At 38.0% G+C, this 22,952-nt stretch overlaps 1 protein-coding gene across 2 annotated transcripts in view; it reads left to right on the top strand.

The window, feature by feature from the left end:
- The window catches only part of RPS6KA2 (ribosomal protein S6 kinase A2), a 295,053-nt gene that overhangs the window by 88,901 nt on the left and 183,200 nt on the right, over positions 1-22,952 (top strand). The window lies entirely within an intron of this gene.

The raw sequence follows: 22,952 nt of genomic DNA, 5'->3' as shown, positions 1-22,952 counted from the left end.
TCCATTAATTTATTTATGCAAAAGCATGTAAAAGTCGATGGGTAAAGTTTAGGGGAATTCATACATTGTATATAAACTTGTTTGAAATAAAAGTGCCTCCGTTCTAAATTATAGTTCTTAGTAATTTTCTAAGAAGGAATTACCCACCCTTACTCATTTCAAGTTGCACCAGAGTTAGGACAGCCATACAATTTTATCACTAGGCTCTTGAAACAAGCCATCTGTTAGCACAATTTACATCAGAAAGCAACTTCCACTCTGAATTGGCCATGAGAGAACAATGCTGTTGCTTCACTGAGCTTTATACTGCGTTTCAACGTTTGTCAACAGCTAACAGAAACTTTATCATAACTAACTGAGCGTGCCTGTTATTTATCAGGACTTTTTTCATAGATCACAGTACTTTCCCCAGCCTTTCTTCGTTTTTGCTCACCCACAATAAGCTCAGTTGAACTTAGCCTGTAGAAAATTTGAAGGCTAAAAGGAAAGTAATGTATATATGGGATTGAGTGTAGGATGACCTCCTCAGCTTTTGCAGGAAGGCAAATAGTTATGTCATAGTAATTTGTCAACTTTGACATCACTGACAATTAGTCTGAGGTACCACGTTATTTCTGACTTCTTGAAATAAGGGCAAGTGTACCAATCTGTCTGATACAAGTTTGTGGTTAATGATATCAAATGACAATTGCTATCCTGTCTGTAAAACTGAATCGAGCTGGTTCTTTTCCTTTTCTATTAAAGTGAAATGCTTATTTGCTTCTGTTATTAATCCACAGCTGAGACAACACTATTTGGTATTAATAAGACCAGTTAGCTACAAAAAAGTTCCAGGTCACTGCATTCATTTTTTTTCTCTTTTTCTTTTCTTTTCTTTTTTTTTTTTTTTTCTGTGTGGATAATTTTCCTCTTTCCATAAGGAAAAAGTCCTCCTGTTTGAGGATTTTTAAAAAGGGAGTTTCATGATCCTTACATTGCCGCAGACCTGATTCTCTCTGTCCCCTGGCCCTCCTGTTCCTTCTTTTCTGCCAACTGCTGCTTTACACAGTGAATAATCCATGTTTCAGTACATTTCAGTGAAAAGCAAAAGATGTCATGCAAAATGTGAGCTTAAGGCAGCACTTCAGGTGCTTGAGTCATATTCTGAGCTTCCTCCAGGGTCTTTGTTAAAATGGCTCTTTGCTGCTGCTGTCATTGGAATAGGCATCCAGATGTCAGGGAGGACTGATTCTGTTTCAGTGCCCTTGTTCAGGTAGCTTTTTCTCATCAAGCATCTTTTATTTTCTTTTTTTCAGCACATAGCTGGTGTTTCATTTGCTTCCATATGTTATGTATTTCAGACTCCAAGGCAGCATAGGAAAAATGCTTTGTAAGGGAAAAGTTGAACTGTCACTTGGTTTGAGTTCTAACTTAATGAGTGTATTCATGAGGTTAAGTACAAAATAAGTTTCTAGGTTTTACCAAAAAAAAAAGTTTACAAACAGTATATAAATATGGATGATTTCCCCAGCATCTTTTATTTATTTATTTACTTATTCTGAGTTTTCCACTCCCTGAATACCAGAGATAGCGGAATGACAAATACAGGGAAAGCGATGAACAAATACTACAATCCATGAATATTGCATTGAGATGCAGGCTTAGACTCTCTTAAGATATTATTTTGGAAACAGCGTATGGTAGATGGTTCAGGAAATGACTATGGTTACTTAATGGATTTCCATCAACGATAAGTGCTGCCCTGCCCTGAAAAAAAAAAAAAAAAAGCATAGCAACTGGAAATGAAAAATGCCTCTTATTTCAGTAATTTGTATCTTTGTCAAAGCAGGATTTTTCTAAATGTCTAAATGATTCAAGAAGGTATAGTTCAATATAAAAATTTCCATGTCCTTTCTATTTACATTATTGTCAAAGATTTTTCCAGAGTCTTATTGTCTAAAAGCTTGTTCTGGTATGCAACCTAAATATTCCCTGCTAATTTTATCCTATTGCTTCTAGTTCTGATACACATGACCCTCCCTAACATTCCCTTATTCCTATCCCAATTAGATTCTCCTCGCTTTTATACATTTTAATTAATTCATCTTTTAGATATTTCTTAGCTATCTGAGTAAACACAAAAGTAAAATTGCTTGCATCTCATTTGATTCTGTGCACTCTCTTTTGCTCTTGGGCTAGAACCTCAGTGCTCCCCTGGCCCAGGAGGAAGGTCTGTGTGGTGCATTTCCATGGGGATAGCTGCATTGTCTCAAACGCTGTGGCAGTTTTGTTGGTTAAATACAGTCAGAGAATGGCCAGAAATTAGGAAGTTTAGAGCATTTCCCTGAGAATTTAACTCAGGGCAGCAGCTTGTGTTTTTCTTGGAGATACTTTTTCTAGGACTTGAGAGAGGGTGATGCTTGCTCTTCTCCTGGGATGTTGACAAGTGGCTGGTCAGTTGTTTCCAATGACACTTCAAGCTGCTCTCTAAGAGGTGGTGATCCAGCCCTCCTTAGCTAGCACAACCTTACAATGTCACCATGTATCATAATAATCTTGCAGAAAATGTACTGAACTAAATGATACCTTTTTTTTTCTGGGACTTGGACAGTTTTTGAATAATTCCATTAGCATAAGCATAGAACAATAATTGTAATTGAAAAAATGCACAGCAAATTTCCCATGCCAAACCTATGCCACAGACTGCTAGCTGTGCCTGTGGCCCCAAATCCGTGCAAAACTTCATTAGTCACTTTGCTTCTGAGAAACTGTGGAAACAATGATCTAGAGATAAAGCAATGTAAGGAAACAGGTACCTGTGACAGGTATCCTCCCTTTAGAGGGGAGGAAAAAAAAAAAAAAAGGTATTTACAAATGCATACTGGAAATACACCAGTTAAATAAGTGTGTGTGTCTAGGTACCCAGCATTTCTTTTAATGGAAGCTGTAGCAACAGAATGATTTCGAGTTGTTAACGGATGAAATTCCTTCTGCAGCTTGTGTGGTAGCTGTGACTTTGCGCACCGAAAGCAGCAATCTGCTGCTCCTGCTAATCCTTTCAGCCCCTCCTGAGTATTTCTGGGGCTATGTAGCCCGAGTTCATCAATGTTAGCATGGAATCAAATAAATATTTTTCAAAGAGTATTACAAATGTTGCTTATAATAAAAGTCCTGTAATTCCTGACTTACTCTCTGCTGAACGCGTTAGCAGATGGAAGGCTTTCCATGCAGGCTGTGCTGGGAATACACCATCTGCTGAGGCAGGCCACCAGTCTGGCTCTGAAGCTTGGCCTGAAAGTGATTCGCTTTTGTCTCCCTTTTGTGGGTGCTCTTTAAGCTGTCGTGTTTTGGTCTTCCCCTGCTGCACCTCTGGAACTTGCTGCATATCTACAAACCACAGACCGTGTGGTTTTCAGGCTTTTTGTGCTAACGTATTATATAAGTAGTTGAAAATGTTTTAGTTTGATAGCACCAAAAGCTCAAGTATAAATGTAAATGATTTGCTATTTTATTTCTAAAATATAAATACATTTCTAAATACATATTTCTAAAATTTAAATACACTGGCATGTTTTCTTATCCCATTAGTTGCATAAGATAATAGATATGTGCTTAGAAGAATGCTATGTTTTAAAGGCATCTTGCATCTCTAAAGGTTTTTTTAGGGCATAGCATTAGATTCCTCTCTCAATCTGCCAAATGGGACTTGATCAACAGCTTAATTTTCCAAGAAGTCCATTAAACAGTATAAATATTCAAATGTATTGGCAAATTGAGTCATGCAATTACACTCATACCATCGCATGCTTTCGCATCCCCTCTGTGGAGCCAAGTGGTGTGGCAGTAAAATTGCAACAAGCTGCTGAGATGTGGTTTCTGGCAAATGACCTTGCGAGATGCATATTCATTAATCTGCCAAGGCTGTGTCCCAGGTCCCCGTTCCTCCTGTGCTGGTTGGGTTCACCTGATTACCTCACCTGCCACTTGGCTCCTGGTGACATCACAGGTTCACCTGACCTAAGCCCTCTGCTTGAAGTCTGCAATTAAGATGGGCAGAAATGAGCAGCAACGGGGAAAGACAGACTGGCAGGAGACCATCCAGCTGCTGTTTTCTTACAGGAAAGTAGTTTCAGAATTGTTACTGAAAGGGAAGACTGCTCAATGTGCAGAACTGTATGGTTTTTGCTTGGGCTTTTTGGCAGATGTGTCTTCAAGAAGAGCTCTCTTAATGATTTTAGAAAGCCAGAAGGAAAATAATATCTGCCTCCTGTTGTTTAGATGGAGTTGTACATACATGGATGTCCACTAGCACCAGGCTCCTTCTTAGAGGGCATGTCTGTCTGTCTTCAATACCACCAGGTGTGGTGTATATGAATTTGGAAGTGGCCTCTGCTGTAGCTACCTGGTTTAGAGATGCACCCTGATGGACTTTGGACTTCCTTTGCATCACCAAGATGCATCCCCGTTGTTTTTCCCCAGGTGTGAGAAAGCTGCACAGGGTCTGCTGGGGGAGGCTGTAGCCTCAGGGAGTGAGAAAGCCATTACTTTGAGTGCTCTTGCACTCAAAAGATGTGTGCTAGTTTACAGATTAGAAAATTCTCATTTTAGATATATGAAAGGCAGCACCCACCTTCAGAAGGGGGCAGAGGGTCTAATTATGACCCCAGTTCAGTTTGTATTATTCTTTTTTGCGTGGTGTAGGCAGACTCTCAGAAAAGTTTCTTTTCTATAAAATGAATATAAAATGCTTCTAGACTTCTCTGTTTCAGCCAGCCCTTCGCCTACACATCCATGATGGAGAAAATAGCAACAGCTACCCTGAGCTTTTCTCCATCTTGCATTCAGCTGGACTGTAGGCACTACATGCCAGAGAATCAGGGGGCATCTTGACAGCTTGGCCTGCTTCTATGTCATTTTAAGGGCAGGACAGTCCAAGAAGTTGGTATGTGCAATGTGTGAATTTCCGTTTGCTATTTATTTCCATTGACATAAATAATAGCTTGTCTACAACTTTGAGGCCTTGCATTGATCTAGGTCCTCAGCTCCATTACTTTCTAGTTGGCATCTTTTGTATTTAAATCATTAATAGACACTTTAATTATTGGGCTTCCTAGGAGGTTATTCATTCTAATTATTTCTAGTGGAAATTTGTATAACTGAAAAGCAGATATTCCAGTGGAAAAATATATACCTTGATGGAGTGGAGGGACTCCATGAAACCAAAGATCTGTTGGTTTGGAGTGGGATTTTTTGTTTGTTTGTTTTCCTTGCTTCTTTTCAAGAAAATAATAAATAATTGCCTCCTGAAAGTTGGCAAAATCTTTTTTTTTTTTTTTAATTATTTGTAGACATTAGACAACTGGCAAGTGGGAGTTTGTCTTTTCAATCTGTTTTTCCTTTACAAATATCCTTAATGTTTAATTTTGAGAATTATGATTCCTGTACTTATATGCTGCTTTACAGTATAGATTTTTTCAAGTCAGTTGCTTAGATAAACCCAAGGAGAACAATTTAACATGTATTTAATTACACATTGGATTTATAAATTGGTTTTGTGTATGCACAGCAGGGTTAGAGGAATGATAATGAAATGTATGTAGGTTTCAGCCCAGTATACATACAGATTACTAGCTATGCAAGATCAATTTTGCACTTCTTAAGACTGCAAAGCAACTGTTTCAGAAGATACTTCATTTAATCTCTATCAGTCTGAAAAAAATAATCACTGTTCAGCGGCAAAAAATTTAAGTGCTCTTGTCAAACCCACCTTTAAATCTCTAGAACCACTTTTTTAAAAAATACATCTTAAATCTACTCTAAATGCTGCTTCTTTCCTAAATAACATATATTTAGTAGTATTTACCGTATTTGTGTCTGTTTTCATTTACAGTTTCATGAATAACGCAGCTGGTAAAGGGTGAGGTTTGTATTCGCAATGCAGGCACAACTTTTTGTATTAAGTATCAAACCACAACACACTGTATTTATTTCTAAGCTCTGCAAATTGTTCTGGGATTCTGAAAGTCAATTGTAATGCATTGGCTCAGTCAGCTCTCATTACTCTCAGCCAGGTCCGCTACTTCCATTAGTGCTTGTCCTAATGCATGCTGTGCAGTCATTTGCTGGTAGCTGTGGATAAGGTAAGGTGATTGTTGTGAACCACTACATGACCCAGATAGAAAATTATTCTTCCGCTTCTCGAGCAACAAATCTTAGTTTTGACTGCAGAACACATTGTCATTCGCAACCTGAGCTCTCTAGGCTGAATCTTTATATTTTTTAATTTGACTCACTGTCAGAGGAGGTAAATGCATAGAGAAGCCTCTTGATGCTATGATGCACAATATGGAAGTTGATTGAAAATCTTGAGAGAGATGTTTTTGAAATGCTTTTTCAGTATATATTTGACAGGACTTAAGAGCTATTTCCTTCACTGTTTGATTTCTTTGAAGAAGAGATTAGAGTCCTTGAGGCAAATTTTGGTTGAAGCTATTATTTTCATCCTATTAGAAACAATAAGGGGTGGACAGGCCTAAATCGTCCAATTGCAGCTTGTCCTCGAATTTCCTCTTGCTTTAGAGAGGAGCTGCTTTGACCGTGACTCAGAGTGAAATTTAAAGTCATCAAATGCTGTCTGTTAGCATCATACTTTTTCCATTTTGACCACCTGAAAAGAATTTAACATAGATCCTGGCCATATATGACATTCTCGTGTAGTACATACTACATCTTAATATAGGTCTTGGTTACACGTTACAAAGCCCACTCCTGCATTTTGTAGTCTTTGGTCCTTGACCTGTTCCATACAGTTGGAAATATTGCTAATGTGACTTGTGCTGATGGTGTTGTTTCACCTGACCAGCACTGGGGCTATATGGGGTTCGCTGAAAAAGTTGAAACCCCTACAGTTAGAAGAAGTGACCTGAAGTAGACACTATCAAAAACATCGATTCCCTGAAACCCATTACACGCTGTGGCTAGGCTTATCTAGAGTGAGGATGTGGAGTCCCAAGGAGCCCAACATCTCCGTCCCGTAAAATATTCCTGGAGTTCTGCCAGGTACATAATATGTTCTGTCTAGACTTTGGTCTTCTGAAGATTTCTTGTAAAAGTTACTGGGTCATGTATCTACTGTCTGACCCAGACAAGTTTGGGAACATCAGCCTCTTTTCAGCAGAAACTTTTATGTATTAAAATTAGAAGGGCACTATCCTCTTTAAATTGTCTTAGAGAAGTGATAGAGAGCAAACTGAACCAGTTTCTGCCCCACCTCCTGCTTCGTGGAGAGGGTTGCTGCTGTTATCCTCATGAGATCGTAAGCAGAATACTTCCTACCAGTGCTGGTATTTGGGCAGTTTTTACCTGTAAACAATGTTTCTGTTTTGGGCGGCACCATCTTCCTCCTCTTCTTCAGTCTGTGTCTCTGCCTTGTTGCAGATGTCAATTTAATTCATTGCTTCATTTCTCCCTTTTTCTGTCAGAATATCTAAGTGACTTTATTTCTTATAAGTTGACTAGAGCTAAAAGAGCATGACTAAACTGGGGTACAAATTTGAAGTTAGCATATTTCGTCCCAAGTGTTGATGGATTTTAATGAGCTCCCTGTTCTCCCAGCCGTGTCACCTATGACTCAGTCATTAAATGACAAAGTTCAGAAAAATAAACATTTCTAAGGAGTATCAGTAATTTCTTTCCTGCCGTCGAGTAGGATTGATCTGTAACTACCTTTGAGAGGAAATCACCTGTAGATTTTTTGCTTTGGCCTGATACGATAGTGAATTATAGTACACAGAAGCATCTTCAGGGTGTGTGTGTGTGGGGGGGTCCTGCCTGCTGCTGAGCTCCTCCGGGACCTGCTGCTTTGCAGGAGCTGTGTGCCCATTTGCAGTACTTTGCCTCCACTCTGTGTATTTGCAGCTGCCTGCTCTCATAGCCCTTCAGAAGGGGGAGTGTGGTGTGCTGCATGCTCCTCAATGAGACTGAGGTGATGTTTATGCTGTGATCTACACTCTGGTAGTAGGAGGACTATGGTCTGAACCTTTCTTTCGCTCCTCATTTCAGATGCTCTGGGGCTGATTGCTTCCAGAGCATTTGCTGGAGTTGAGCATCGCTGGAAATGGGGCCTGGAAGCAGTGGCTGGGGGGATGTCAGCAACCTGGTCAGCTGCTACAGTGTTTAAAAGCAGGGATGTAGCTTCCATATCTTGGTACTGCTGCAGGGGCAGGCTGGGTTCTGACTGTCACATCTTACCATCTGCATCTGAACAAGGGAAACGCAGGCATCACCCACCCAACCAGTCATGATGAACATTCCGCCAAAGACATTGGTGAGGCCAAAGATTTCTGTGCTTTTGCTTCGTCTGAGTTCAAAGTTCAGTGTTTCTGGAATATCTGACCTCAATTTAACTAATTGTCTACAGCTGGTTAAAATATTATTTCTCTTTTTTTTGGTTTAGTTTTGCCTGTGAGCCTGTTTGAATACACAGTAGGTTATTAACAGCTCTTATTAGCACCACTTGTGATGAATATATTATTTAGGATGGACATAATAAATAATCATGCATTCCCTACACAAATTATGATAAAACTGTATTACACAATTTCCTTGTTTTAAGAGGTTTCATTATGATGAAACAATGATGTCACACTACTTTTACATATTACAAGGTTTTATTCAAATGCAAACCAAGTTCTACTCAACTTATATTGTTTTTACTTGGATAGATACTGGACTAGCCAAAAGTGCCAACTATTTTCAGTGCTGGGAATTTCATTTCATGTAATTTTTTCAAGGTGAAAATATTTGTCACCCATGGATTAAAAAATGGAGGGGGGGGGGAAAGGTCAGTTAGTAAAATCATGATTTCATATATAAAGCTTTTTAAATATACTTTGGATGAATATATAAAACATTTGTGTAGTTTTAGAGATACTTTCGGTATTTACTAGTATTTATCAGCTGAATAGGGAATGTCTCCACACTTGTGTTCAAAATCAAAAGGCATCCTTTATGGTGTGTCTGTTTTAGATTTGAATCCATTGGTCCATAGAACCCTCACATCTCTATACTCTTTTAAATATTTGCAATTAATAACTTATGTTTAGGTTCTGCTGAATTTTTTATGCTTCCCCTTTCTATGATATGAAACTTTGGAGAAGCACATTATGCAGTCTGTCTCACTTCTCAGAGAGGGTCTGCTAGTGGATTTCAGAATAATTAAGAAAAATATTAAAATTAAGAAATTTTTCAAGTATAAGTTCTCTTTGAAAATCATAACCCTTTGATACTGGCATTAACCCGTGGTTATAATTCAAAATAGTATGTGTTCATATGCATACATACAAAAATATCTGGGATGAAGACACTGCGTGGTATTTACAAAGGCACAGATGGCTGCTAAACCATTCAGTCTTTCTTGGCCCTGTACAGGACCAAATGTTCTGTCACAGCTGCGGAAATTAATAACATAAAAAACTTATCAAATATTGTAAATTTAGGTCAGTTTTCATTTCCAAGAGTTGAAGTAGAAAAGAGAAACCTCTTGATCTCTGCAAGTGTTGAGAATGCATCTATTTGTATGGTGGCCCCTTTTCTTCCCTCTGGCAAGACGGAGGAGGTGCAAATAGTTTTATCCACTTTTAGGCCTCTTCCTAATAACAGGCCAGGCCCAGGCAGATTGTAGTTAAATGATAATGATTGTATTAATTATAATGTTCTGCCCTATGTTATTTTAATGAGAAGAGACTTCAGGTGGGAATGTAAATTTACTCAGCTGTAGGTGATGTCACTTATTGTCCTGCCTTGAAAACAGCCACAGCCCAGCCATTACTTGTGAAGCAGCTTTGAGTAGGGAGGCGGCTAAACTCAGGAGGTGCTAAAAAGTGCTCTGTAATGGATGCAGTCAGTGAGTTTTATGTAGGAACTTACAGACCAGCTTCCCTAAGCATCATGCAGCTCATTACCTTTGCATGTGAATTTCTTCTGCATGAAAATTGAGGTGCAAGGGGAATAAGTCTAATTCAGGACCATCTCCTAAATCTGCAGGCAGGGAAGCACATAAATCTGTAAGATCTGCTGATAGGGGACTGAGCACTAACTCTGTGTTGATTCCGAATGTCTCTATAATAGCATCAGCTGTCATTCCAGATGACGTGTGTGTAATTCTGCGATGTCATCTGCATACTGTTTTAGAGAATTAAAAATAATTTATAGCACTATGCGACTCAGTCCTGCAAAGATTTATGTGGAACATTTTACTGTCTTTCATAAGCGTTATGAGGGTGTCTGTGTCATTATGTAGGAACAAAACTGATATTTGTTATCCTTACTAGAAAATTATTGCAGGAGCAGTAGCAAGGAATATGATGAGAAAACTTCTTACTTCTTACTAACTGATTCTTGGGTTTTATTTCCAAAAAAGACAGGATGAACTACTGTATTCTGATACTCTGTGTAAATGTGTTCACACTTTTCACTTTGTCTTAGCATATTTTTTACTGAAAATTTAAATTTGAAGTTTCATGCTACAGCAGGAATCAGTGGCACAAAGTTTAAACAGATGTGTCCATTCAATTAATTCTTGCTTGCTCTGCAACCTCTTTTTATTCTTCTCTGTTCTCCTGTCCCCTCCCCTAGATTTCTGAACCAAAATTGGAGAATAAAATCAATAATGAAAATTTAAAAACTGCAATGTTTTATCAGTGGCTAATACAAAATTTACTCTGCTGAATGTGTCTCCAGCAGAAAGTCCAACTGACTAGGCTGCTGCATAGCTCTTGAAAGCTGTGGCTTTGAGAAGAAATCATTTTGACCTCCTCAATGTGTGATGATCCTAGTTAGGATTAGCAGTCTAATCAAATGAGATTGATAGATATTTGAAGATGGTTGAATTGCTTATCATTTCCATGTCAATGAAAAACACAAATAATGGAGGAAGAATTTCTGCTATTTGTTTTGTGTTCTATTTTGATATATATATATATATATTTTTTTTTCATGGAAGTACCTAAAACTAAAGAAGTCAAGAGACTTTGTGCCGAGCCGTGCTGGCTGCATTGACTCCAGCAGGATTCTTTTCCTTTTGAGAATAAATGTAACTTGCCCTGTACCCTGTGCCTCTTCTGCTTCTGTCTCCACCGGGAACTGAGACCCATGAAAGTTTTCCTGATGTGTCAGAAAGTTCCCTGAGAAATTTTGCAAGCTCTTGTTTGGTTTCTGAACTTGGGATATGTTAATGTTTTCCCTGGTCATTTGGGAAGGTTAAGTCCAGTGGTTAACAACTGTCATGACTTCTCTGGTTTATAAGGGAGAGGGAAAAATGCTTCAAACAGGAATTGTCATTCCAGTGGGGGAAATTTTTAGATGAGACTGCTGTTGGCACAAAATTAGAGCACTGCTTTAAATGAAACTCTGATTCAATGTGAGAACAATGAGAACCTGACATAGGAGTCCCATGGCTTTAACCAAAATTTTGGATGCAGCAGACTATTTTAGGCTACAGGGGAAAGAGGCGTAATGTGCATGGCTTTCCAAGTAGTTATGATATTAAACTCATATAAATGTGTAGATGATTCAGAACACAAATGAGTAATGTTGCAGCTCCCCTGCTCCCCTTTCTGGTGTGCTGATTCATGCTCAACTGAATGGCCCTCCACTGCACTTGCAGATCTCGATTTCAAGTGGACTGCTCACAAAGTAAGTTATCAACGTATAACTAACTACACCTGGCTGGCAGTGTACTCTTAGTACTGAATATAGAGTTAATTCTGCTGTTGTATACTTTTGGTTCATTCAGCCCCATGGATTTCAGTAGCACTCTGGTTTCTTTATGTTTCCAATTAATGTTAGTGGAAAATGAAAGAAGCAACAGTATTTTGGAATTTGTCTTTGAAAAATTGTTGATGCTAATGCTTAACAGTACCACCCAAATAATGAGTGTAGCAGGTGTATGCTGGTATAATTAAGTTTTCAGACCAGGTGTGTAAAGCCAAAAACCACCCAAAGCACCCACATTTGAATGAGTAAATCTTCCTTTAAGTATGTGTTTACCAGTTACCTCAGCTGAAATTAAAAAAGTACCCTTTCTTTACTCTGGATTCTATTTCACTCCTTTCTCAGTGTTTAATTTGGACACATCTGCTTTATGTATCTAGCTGTTGTTTTTGGACCACATGTGATTGCACACACTCAGAGAATGCCATGTGTGTGTCACTGGGCAGAAACCCTATTAAAGGAGGAGTCTTTAACATCATGGATCCTTTACAAAGAGACTGAGACAATAGCAATAAGATATTTCACATGATAGAGAATGAAGGCCAAGCTGAAATCCAGCTTTGCCTTTAGAAAAGTACAATTATGCGCAGGGAAAAAGGAGGTGCTGAGAAGGGTTAAGAAAAATTGTGCTGAGAAGCACGGAAAGTAATGAGCTGTTGTAGATGTGTGTCATGTTGTCTGTTGTTTTATGATTACTGTGGGAAGGCTCATTACAAAGTACGTGAGCAGAATCCTGCCTAGACCTGGGAAAGGTTATGGAACGGGTAATATAGATAAAACAAAGTAGGCTTTCTTAAAAGAAATTTTAAGCAGAAAGCTAATCAAAATGAGCTTTAAAATTAAATTTTGCAATTCTATCTCATTTTCCAGATGTGAGAGTTGCTATGCATAACTTCCAGTATGCAAGACAAAAGCCTTTGACCTTTTTCAAACCTTAACCCTCCTGAGTGCTCCATGTTCAGGGTCTGCATTTTCTGGGAGGCTCACTGTGAACCATCCCAAGCTGTACGCTGGGGTGACATGAGGCTGGCACACGAGCTAGAATGATTCTGCAGGATCTCAAGATAACTGCTGTGTGATGGGGATCAGATGCATGTATGTGCTATATGAGGATTTAGTTATATAGCAAAAAGACAGAAAAAAAAAATAGAAGTCCTTACAAAAAAAAGATTGAGACTTTTTCATATTACAGTGTCTACAATGTGTCCTGGCAAACCCACCAGAGGTGACAGAAGTAGTGCTGTAGAAATCTAAGTGCTATATTGGACAATAAAAGTATTTATGTATAAAGAGTATAAAGAGACTTTTATGGTTGAGTTGTTATTCTTTGTTCTTTTTTTGTGACACTAAAAAAAAAAAAGATTTGTGGAGAAGAAGTAACAATTTGAAACTTCAGATCTGCTTTAGTAAAGAGCTTTATAGACTTATAATGTGAGGGTAGGTGTTTGTACTGTTTTCTAACAAGCAAGTTTACTGCATCTAAAGAAAATCAAGTGCTTTTGGAGGAAGGTTTCTAATGAAACTGAATTGTCAGTTACATTTTCTATTAAAAAACTTTATTGTGGAAGCACCTACTGAAAAATTGCTTTTTAAAGCACAGTGCATAAAGACATAGTGATTTGAGGGGTTTGGGTTTTTTTGACACCTGAATTTTTTTCCCTGAAAAAAGGAAAGACTTCAGTTGAAAGTGTAAAAAAACTTTCCATGATAAATGTGCTGATGATTTTGCTGTTTATTGAAGTTATAGTGTCCTTAGCATGGGTGCTTGTTGAAAGCTAAATACAAGTTAGATTCTGACAAGCATGCTTTCTTTGTCTTAGACTTCCCAGAATTAATCTCAGTCAGCTCTTAACTTACATTAAGGAGATATTTTCTTTAATTTGGGATCTGGTAAAACTCAGATCAGTGAATACGACAGGAAAAAAAAGCATTTGAAACCACAGTCAACAGCCAAACCTGGTGAGTGAAAAGAAAAAAGATAAGTTTTTATGCTGTTACATATAACATCATATTATTAGATGTACAGTGAAGCCAGTTATGAAAGGCAAACTGTTGGAACATGTTATATAATAAGCTGTTAGTTGTTCATTATATTTGAAATAATCAAAAGTTCTGATTTCTTTATTTCTGCTTGTCTGTCATGCCTTTGATTAGCTTCTTTCTATATTTTACAAGATGTTTTAGTTCTTCAATTTGAGATGCAGTCATTATTGATTTTTGCACTGTTATTTTTGTATTAGCGAAGCACCTAATATGTGCTTAATGCTGATATAGAGAACATGCAATTTCTCCAAAGACCTCACTGAAAAAAGGTCTTGACTCTGAGAAAACTGAATTATGCAGGTGGCTTTTTGGAGATGAGTAATCCCTTTCTGATCCTAAAAAAATAAAAACGACAACAACAAAACCCCCTGCTTGAATACAGTTTTTTTTTATTGAAATAAATGGTAACATGCTAGTAAATACTTGCCACAAGTCCTAAATAAAGTAGAAAGGCTAAATATTTGCATTTGTGTTGCACGTACTCTCTCGTTTTGCCACTTAATGTAATTGGAGATGGAAATTTGCAGGTGATTACAATATTTTTTTTCGCATACTCTAGATACTGAATGTTGACTCAGAGGGGTTTGTTTTTTATTTTTGTTTTGCAATTATAGCTTTACTGTTGTCCTTACGATTCACAGTATTGAATCCTGCAAATCTGTTTATTGGCAAGCAACCTTAAGGAATTTTGTGGTGATCTTTTAGAGAGTATAATGTCGGATGCAGGTCATCCTACATCCTCCCTCTTCAAAAAGAGGGGAGGGGCGTTGTGTCATTGCTTGTATCGACTAGTGAATTAAAAGCTTCTCATCAAGTTTCTTGAATGCAGTAATTAAAGTCACTTAGTGTCATGCTTCAAAGCCTGGCAACCCAGGTTTGGAAACATTTTGGAAGTCCCCTAGGCTCACAGGTAGACAGATATGGTGACAGGATAGATAGGCAGAGGATCTTGCCATTGATTCTAATGTGTGTGTGCATGCAATCGTGTGTTCAGCCTTACTCTGGTCTTCCACACTGCATTAGCATGGGTCAACCCCAGAGAGTAGTGCAATTAACTGAGCCCCCTTATGCACAAATGGTAACGTAGGCACAAATACACATTTACTATTGGAGACTCCAGGCAGAAGCTGGGGAGCCCCATCATTCCTAATGTAAGGCTGCTCTGGGATGTCAAAAACTTAGTGCCAAAGACAACTCAAGGTATGAGGTCTCAGTGCCAGGTAATACCAACTTAAAGTCCTGTTTGGCATTGTAGTGGAGCCCATCTTGTGGCCAGCTGTCCTGATCTTGCACGTCTCTGCTCAGATCCCGAAGTTCATCCAGCCCCTCAGGGGCGAGTTCCAGGGAGCTAAACCAGCAGAAAGCTTGCATGTGTAGGTTTCCTCCACTGCAGGGTTAGGTCCTTGGACTAATCCACTGCAGGCTCCCTGGTGCAAATAACTGTGCTAGCAAGGCAAGAGAAAGGAAGGGGAAAGGAGACAGTGTGGGAAGTCCTCTTTCAGTAGCAAAGAGGTGTTATAATGTCAGACTGCACAACTGTAATGATCATGACCCGAAGCGGTGGGTGCCCATAAAGTGAAGCAGATGGCATTATGTGATGAGGCATGCAGTTGTAAGCAATTGACTCTGTATCCTGATGGATGCAGTTCTGTTCTTACTCTTTCATGGACTGGCTTAGAGGCCACGAGCAAACAGTTTTTCCACCTCATTGCCTGTTTCTTCATTTAAAGCAGCAATAATATTGGCTTCTCATGGACAGGTGTTATTCAGGTACTTAGATTTCCTCTGGTGGGAAATATTACAAAAGCTAAACCATAAGTGCAGGGCTCTAAATATGGAAAATTATTATGAGGCATGCTAATTTTCTGTACTTCAGTGTTGCTGGGACTTACAGGGCAAAAAGAAAAAAAAAAAGATCTTTCCTTTTAATTAAAGTTAAAGCTTCATTACTCCTAAGTAGATAAGAGCTCAGTATGAAAATATCATTGCTATTCAGAACTACCAGAATCTATTGGAAGTCATTTGTGAATCATCTCTAATTAACAAGGTGCTCTATTACAGAGCTGTCTGTAAAATGACAGGCTATTCTTTGCAACCCTCTAAGCTAAAATCTATTAGCTTTACATTATCTCAATTATTTTTAATATTCTGGAAAACCTGTTTGTGGTTTTTGCCTGCTAAAGGATTCCAAAAAGCAAAGTTCCCATTGGAAAATAAGGGTGTGGAGTTTGCCTTCAATATTCTTAAGAAGGATATGCAGCTTCCCTGAGACATCTGGAAAACAAAGCTGACATGGAGTTTCTGTGTAATCTGTCTGTATGAGCATTAGACCTGCTGTTCATTTTCCACCAAGATATCATCAGGAAATATGCTAGGTTTCAGACACAAGTAAAAGCAATGTAGAAGGCCAAATCATCTACATTTAAGTTAAGAACAAAAATGTTCATCATGCCAGTGATTGTAAGATATTCGATGTGGCTTCATGACCTCCCTAAAAGAGAAGTTATGAATCTGATCATAGGCAAGAGAGAAAGGAAAAATAAGTGTATTTTCTGTACCTTGAAATTGTAAATAGTAACCATGGGCTCATAACAGCAAGTCGTCCACTTAGCCTGTGCACATCAGCTGCACTAGCCAAGTGACTCAGAGCTCAAACACAGCTGGGTATGAATTCAACACTCAGTACTTAATATCTATGAAAATAACATGTTGCTTCCCTATTGATATAGAAATAACGATAGGATATGAAAAGGATATGTATGAGAGTGTTTGTGAGGAATGCATTTACCACTAACTATGAAGCATCTGACCTGGTTAGGCAATGAGCCCTTGGTCCTTGAGGGCTGATGGTAGCCTTGTGCCCAGCACGACCCATCTGTTAGCTGCCAGCATCAGGTATGCATATGTATGATGTTCTTGTATTTTCCAAACTTTAGTTGCTAATATTCATGCTATGGTTCCCAGCAGTTATTCCTTTTTCCTGGGATATGTGAATTTTTCAGGCAACTTTTCTTCCTTTTCCTTAATTCTGTCTTTTAAATGGTGCAGTTTTTGATGGTATCTTCCCATGACTACAGAAAATAAAGTCAGGCTGAGAGATGAGGCTTTTGTTTTCATTGGAAAGTGAACAGAGCGATTCGCAGAAGCTGCTGGCATTACTTCACTGAGATTTGAGAAACTAAGTGCCAATAGCTTAGAATATATATTCTGGGTGAAGAAGGCAATTAGAACAATGCTAATGTGGTGCCATAATTAAAACAAAGAAAAGTATGTTTACAAATAGAGAAAATTAAATAGGAGCGTTCCATATGTTACGTATTCTGCTGTTATCCACTTTGATCCATGTCATTTAGCTGATGGGGGGCCTGGTTAAAAATGGGAACAAACTGTGAGTAACACTGGCTGTGTCTGTGTCATTGGCACGAACAGTTCAAAAGGTAGGATGTTTGGGAAAAGCTGTAGAAAGATGCAGAAAACACATATGCACCTGTAATATGAGAGATTCCTAATATCCTGTGTATTTTATCTGAAAATATAATCACAGAGAAAATAGCAAAGGCCCAGAAAGAGTAATGCAAATGTCTGGAGATATGTCAAAATTTAGTTAATACATTAACAATGCTAAGATTGTCTATCTTGATCAATAGTGTCTTCAAAATCACAACAAAGAAAAATTACTATCTTACCTTATCATTTGCACGCTCATATAACTTCAGGAAAATTTTCATTACGGAACACTAAATTCAGATGTAATCAAAGGTAACACAGTAAACTCGCTGTTGGAAGAGGCTATGGCAGCAAGCACCCTTTGTGCTGAGAAATTACTAAGTGAAGGATAATTTATTTCAAAAGTGTTTTCAAGTTGTGTAAGCCAAAAGAAAGGTAATCCTGCATTATCAGTCAGGATATACGTGAATGAAACTAAGTTTAAAGAATATCATCCACCATCATCTCTGGTGGCTATTATGCAACTGTCTAGGTGAACTGTGGCTTGTTTTCTTTTTCTGAAGCATTAATTATTGGTCAATAAAAGATGCTGCTTACTGAGTTGTAAGGAACATTAATCTGATCAGTACAAGAAATCCCATGTAACCTTGATGAGTACTTTAAATAATATAGGTAGTGTTTTCACAACTTTGCTTATCATGTTTGCATAAAGGTTAGTAACAATAAATTCTGGTTCAGGGTCAATTGCTTTATGTCTGTTTTGATGCAGCAGAGTTGTATAAGCATTGAGAAAGTAATGCTGCTATTGTTAGTAGTTGTGTACGTTTTGTTTTTTTTTTTTAGTTCTGATGCTGAGGTGCATGGAGATGAGAAATACTTGAGCTGCTTCATCAGTGATTCTTGCAAAAATGAAAAGCACATATTCAAAGGAAAGTAACAACAACTAGTTAAATCATTTTGCAAAATAAATGGGATTATATACTTTTAAATAAGAAATGCTGAAGTAATTTAAACTTTCAGGCTTCAATTTTGATGACAGTTCTGGCAGAGAAAATATGACTTTACTTTGAAATTTTGAATTTAAATGATTTAAACTTTTGAGGATTGTATATATTAGACTAATTATCATTAGATTTTAAAGAATTACATTTAGTTATTTCATGATATTAGTCACAACACATAACATGCATATCTGCTAGTGACAAGTTTTATGAAAATGTACTTGTTTTTAATTTAAAAATAACTGTGGGTCACGGTCGCTATACTAATGATTATGTCCTATATTATAGAATCCATTTTGGTAAGACCTGTGTCAAGAAGTTAAGGAAGGACTGTGAAGGGACAGATCCTAAAATACATTATTTACAAGCTGGGTTTTCACTGTTTATTAAGATGCTAAGGGGAGTGATGTAAGAGCAGTCCACATCTACATGAAGGGTGGTCAGAAGATGAAGGTGCCAAACTCTTCATGGCAGCAACAGGCAAAGCAGTTGTGGTCAGTGGCCACAAGTGCCACTGAACAAGGCTTAGCCTGGAGATAAAAAACAAGCAAACAAACAAAAAAACACCTCGACATACCAGGTAGAGCAGCAATGGATTAGGTCACCCAGTGAGACTGTGTAGTTTTCATCTGCGGATGTTTGAGACTTAGCTCAAAAAGCACATAGCTGACCCAACCTAGTGCTGACAATGGTTGTGCTTTAAGTAAGCAACTGGGCTAGAGATATGCGGATATCCCTTTTCCATTCACATTAACATGATTTCCATTATATCCTGCTATGACGAAATAATTCAAAATCTGGCATGGCAAGAAAGAATGTGCTAGCCATTTAAGAAATGTTCTCAGAGTTTTTCTGAAACTTCACAGGAAATTTTGAGTATTTTTTTTATACCTAGTTTTGCATATATTTAAGAACTACTGAATATTAACCATCTTCAGATCAGTTTTTACTGAGCCACGGACTTTGAAACTTAAAAGTTTTAGAAGTGATTTAAGAGCAGTAAATTTATCTAAGAAATATTAGATGGTAGTACTTATTCTGTGATTGCTTAACTTCTTTTTCAAATAAAAAGCCTAAAGACGTATCCAAACAAAACTCAAATCAAGGTTAAGTTAAAATTCAGATTATGCACTAGTGGTTCTGAGGGGAAAATTTCTCACAGCAATGTTCAAGCTATCATCAAAACAAGCATTAATAAATTCCAAGTTCATAGTGTGTTTAAAAGAAATGCATATCTATCAAAGGAAGAAATGCACTGTTAGGATAAAATGACCAAGGTTCGTTTTGATCACTGATAATGATTCCAAGAGGCACAAAAATATGAAATAGCACTTTTTTTTTGAAAGTAATTTCTTAATGCTCCATAAAATTTAAGACCTAATAGGAGAATTCAGATATATAGAAAAGGTCAGTATAATTCATTGGTGTGGTAATACAGCTAATGACTTCACTGAGGGATTATAAAGTGGGCTCCCACCCTGAGGGAGCCTTGAAGGATGAAAAAGGGAGATGACTTATCTGCTGCAATGCTTGCTTTCTGATTTTTTTTTTTTTTTTTTGGAGTCCAACATTTATTTATTTATTTTTAAATTGGTCTCCTACCTGAGTCTTGAAAGCCTTTCCTTTCTAGCCAACTGTCTGGAGGGAAAAAAAGAAAGGTGGTACTCTCTGAATTTTGGGCACAAGAAAACTCTGTATATTCACCACGGGATACAATTGATCTAATGCTGTATGGCTAGAGAAAGTGACTACACAGCTTCGCAGAACAAGATCTAGTGTTCAAGCAACTTCATTTTTCTTAATTCAAAATTAGCAGCATAACAAACTTTTCTTTGCTCTCCACTACTTCTTACCTCCCATGTGTCTGAGAATATAGGTTACTATTTGGAATTCCCTGATAAAGTAAATTGAGAGAGAAGCACGTGTAGGGAAAAAGGTTGATGAGTGTCTAATTTCTTTTTATTCTGTCAGTCTTTTTTCCAAAACTTTGTCTCATCCTACCTCTGTTTTATAACTGCCACTTGACATTTCTGCCGATCTGTTGGAGGTGCCTTGAAAGAGCAGATGTGAAATTCACAGTGTATCATTAAAGTATCCTGAGAAATAAGCATGCCTTTGTTCCAAGACAGGTATGAATGTGAACTAATTCATAGCGTGAAATGTTGCTTTAGAGTTGTAAAAGTCTTTGTAGTTGCCAGTTTCTACCTTCCAGCTGGCATGAGGTGAAGGAAGGAGCCTTAGATCTAACTATGAGTTAGCTGCATGTTATTAACACAGCAAGTAATTAACAACACTTTGGTTATAATGGCATTTCTAGCTCCATTTGTGTTAAAGATTTTGTCAAAATCCAAAAATTGTAAGAATTTCTTTTAAAATTATGCCATTAAAAAGTTAAATTTGGGGTGATTTTAGATACTTTTCAGCTTTTATTGTGTATGGCATGCAATCTTCAGCATTTTGTCACCCCCCTCTCCACCTTCCTCCCTTCCTTCTCCCCTGACCCCTCCTCCCAAGAAGAATATAACCTTTCATGAAAAGGAAGAACAGACACTGCCAAGAGGAATATGTACAGCATCAGAAGGTCATTCCTGTCAGATGTCCTGATGGAGAGATCTGAGATCCTTCTAGTTTAATATTTGTACAAGCGGCATCAAAACCAAAGCTAAGAAAAGGCAGGTGGAATTTGTTGATAGCACAGAATTAGGAGGTGCCAACAATACAAAGAATCACATTGTTGTATAGAAAAAGTGGTTGATGTTCATTTCTGTAGTATTAAAAGTGGAATGCAAGTTAGTAAATTACTGGACTAAATCATACCAAAGGAAGGAGTTTGTCTCACTCTAGCGAGCTAAAGTCAGGCTTCTAATGAAAGATAATTGTCTAAGGTCCTTTTGCAATTAATGCAAAGGCATTCCAGAAGATGAATAATCCTTTTCATCCTGTGTATCTCAGAGGACACCAAGAAGGGATCTCAGAGGTGTCTCTCTCTCCATGGAGTACACAACAGGCATAGAAATCTCAGAGTATACCACTGAGGAAGATGGGCTTTGTATGATGCTCAGTTACAGGGCAGCAGCAAACCACCAATCTGAAATGGTCATGGAAAAATTGAGGAACACACTGAAGTGCTTATTGTGATAAAGAATTTCGAATTAATGTTACTACTGGAGCTCTGATAAAACCTGCTAATAGCATGTACAAGGAAGGCTGGACCAAGTCTAGGATAGGGCTGTATATTGGAACAGAGACACGAGAGATGCTTGAACAAGGGGAGGCTAAAAGAGCCCATTCTCATTTAGCACAGCCAAGTCTAGATTGGGAGAGGATATGATTACTCTTTGGGAAAAAAAAATCTGCTTATAGGTAGGGAAAAGAAATATTTAATTTAAAGAAAGGTGCTGGCATAGGAGCAAAGGATTTTAAATTGGCTGTAATGCATCTGTACTAGGCACTACAGCAAGGATTTTCACCATTAGAGGAAGGTGAGTTTCTAGACAGTCTCACAAGAGGAGCTGCAAGTACTGGAAACTTCAATTAACTGCATGAGATGACTTTATGATGGCATTAAACCAAGTTTATGATAGTTTGAGCAACTGCACATTGAATGACTGCTTATGGTTACATCCATAATCCATTTGATAGTGGTTCTCAAATCCACTGAGCGATGTGCATCAAAGACATCCAAATTGCAAAGCTTGGGTCATTTGGTTTGCGTTTGCCATGAACATAGAGATGACATTCGCCTGTAGGGACGAGATCTGCTTGTGTGACCTTGTGACTGTTCTGCCTCTGACTTTCCTCATTAGGAGAACCACTATCGAGCTTGTGTGCAACAAGATAGATACACAGAATATGAAAATGAGTAAATAGAACATATATACAAACTTGAGCCCTAGTTGACTTGAAGGTACTTGTTATTCTCGGATGGCAAAGATGCAAGCTCAAGCAAATCTGAAGATCTCTGTCCCTGAGAGTCTCATTGCATTCTCTTGTTTTAGTAGCAGAGTCTCTGAAGAGATGATATAGGGCTAGCAATAATTAAATTAAATCACTAATATCTCAGACCTGTAGCACATAATGTACTCAAGTTCTGCATATACCAGCATAAATACTACACTTGTATGCAAAGATTTGTGAGAGATGTGTGTTTGTGTGTGCAGTTATACAGATGTAGCAGAATGTGGAATAGCTTGACAAGAAAAGTATCAATATCAGCATCTCTGAGTCAATTAAACAGTCATGTAACCTCCTGAATTTCTGTAATGCAGCTCTAGGTTACTGTTTCTCACCCTTATAAAATCCTTTTCCTTTTAAACAGGCTGAGAATCAATTATAGATTCAAGTTTTTAACACATATAAAGGTAGCTCATGGTTCCAGTTCTTGTATGTTGTTAGCTAATTTACTTCTGCTGGTTTTATAAAGAAGAAGTACTTTAGGAGATTTTAAAATGCTCTATGCCAGAGCTATTCTCTTAACTTTCATTATCCTCTAAAGGGTAGTTTGATGTGGTCTACTCAGTGATTCCAGTTCTGCTGGGCCAGGCAGCAACAGCATGCTGCTTTCGTATCTGGGAAGCAAGCAGTTTATGTTGGCATAACCCATTCTGGCCAAAGAAGGAAGAGCCACTCACAAGCACATGTTCCTGCCCACACTGCAGGAACAAATATTGGGTTGGCACAGACATTTGTATAGCCACACAGTGAATCAGA

The sequence above is a fragment of the Cygnus olor genome, chromosome 3, assembly GCF_009769625.2.
Source record: "Cygnus olor isolate bCygOlo1 chromosome 3, bCygOlo1.pri.v2, whole genome shotgun sequence".
Taxonomy (NCBI): Eukaryota; Metazoa; Chordata; class Aves; order Anseriformes; family Anatidae; genus Cygnus; species Cygnus olor.
Note: the sequence above shows the minus strand (reverse complement) of the source record. Positions and strands in the feature narration are given on the sequence as shown.